Source organism: Magnolia sinica, chromosome 15 (assembly GCF_029962835.1).
Source record: "Magnolia sinica isolate HGM2019 chromosome 15, MsV1, whole genome shotgun sequence".
NCBI lineage: Eukaryota > Viridiplantae > Streptophyta > Magnoliopsida > Magnoliales > Magnoliaceae > Magnolia > Magnolia sinica.
In genome coordinates this window covers 70,142,866-70,144,565 of record NC_080587.1, presented here as the reverse complement: position 1 = coordinate 70,144,565, position 1,700 = coordinate 70,142,866, and the positions used below count along the sequence as shown (strand labels likewise).

Here is a 1,700-nt window from a genome sequence, read left to right as displayed (position 1 = left end):
CTCCCACCGGGTGGAGGATACCCAAGATGAGAATGAGGTGCAACAGCACCCCGCCTCGTACTTTACGAGATTTTCTACAACCGGCGGGAGTGAGTACGCCCTCATGCATGATTTTTCCTGAAAACACGGACAAATGGACATCAAGCCGGGAGTTATCCAACTCCTTCCCAAATTCCATGGACTTGAATCAAAGTCCATATTTACATTTGAAAGAGTTCGATGAAATAATAGCTACATTATGTTTTCCTAATGTATCTGAGGATTCAGAGTGAAACTCTTTCCTTTTTCCTTAAAGAGAAAGCTAAGAACGTGGTTACATTCATCGCGTCCTAGATCCATTGGCACATGGAACGATATGCAAAGGGAATTCATAAAAAATTCTTCCACATCATAAAACGATTACCCTAGAAAGCGATCATGAACTTTGCCCAAAAGGAAGATGAAACATTCTTTCAATGTTGGGAAAGGTTCAAAGATTTGGTCAGTTCATGCCCACAACACGGATTTGAAACGTGGCGCATTACAAATTTTTTCTATGATGGAGTGACATCTTCCATGCGCCAAATGGTCGAGACAATGTGTAATGGAGAGTTCATTAATAAAGATATCGACGAGGTATGGGACTACCTCGATAGTTTCTGAAAAACACAATCTTGGGACTATTACCCAAAGTCGAACACCACGTCTAGGCCGACTCAATTAAAGGAGAAAGGTGGATTATATCTCTTGAAAGAAGAGGATGATCTCAAGTGTAAAGTGACTACACTCATAAGGAAAGTTGAGGCCATGGAAGGAAAGAAGGATAAGGTCAATGAAATTGTTTGCGGCATCTGTGATTGCAACATTCACACAACTGAAAACTGTCCTACAATACCTGCCTTTCGAGGAGTGTTGAATGAACAAGCCAATGCCGTAAATAACTATCAAAGACCTTTTACTGGACCCAACTCCAACACATACAATCCTGGCTGGAAAAATCATCCAAACTTTAGTTGGAGGAATGGACAAACGGCAACTCCTCCAGGTTTCTTCAATCAAAATCCAAATCAAGTGAAACCTCAAGAGGAACCGGTTCAAAATCCCATACAAGAGCTGGCTCAGGCAATGCAGGGAATCACGGATTTTATGCAAAAGATAGATTCTCGTATGACGGTTATAGAAAAGGGGATGCTTCCTGCACAACCTTTCCCCAATCCTAAACCGCAATACGAGAATAATGATCCCAGCTCTTCAAATCAGATGAGACATGCTAAATCCATCACCACTCTTAGGAGTGGGAAGATCATTGATAAAACTCTTCCGGTTAGGCCCGAAAAGCCTCAAGAACCAAAAGAGGACAACAATGATGGATCCAGTGATGCCCCACAAAAAGTGGAACCGGAACTTCTAGAGAAGCCAGTTGCTCCATTCCCCCAACGGTTGGTTTCACCAAAACCTCTCTCTAACTCTCAGGATATCCTAGAGGTGTTGAAACAAGTGAAAGTCAACATTCCTCTACTTGATGTCGTTAAACAGATACCTTCATATGCCAAATTCCTGAAAGACTTATGCACGACCAAACGACGGAAAATTATTCAAAAGAAAATCTTCTTGACTGAGAAAGTGAGTGTCATCCTGAAGCAAGACGTGCCGCAGAAATTCAAGGATCCCGGTAGCCCAACCATATCATGTGTAATCGGGAACCATCGAATTGATCACGC

General features: G+C 42.2%; 1 non-coding gene across 1 annotated transcript; it reads right to left on the bottom strand.

The window, feature by feature from the left end:
• Positions 1–401: 401 nt before the first annotated feature.
• On the bottom strand, positions 402–506 carry LOC131228421 (small nucleolar RNA R71). Its single transcript, XR_009162923.1, has one exon. It is a non-coding gene; the product is annotated as a small nucleolar RNA R71 (small nucleolar RNA).
• Between the last annotated feature and the right edge of the window lie 1,194 nt (positions 507–1,700).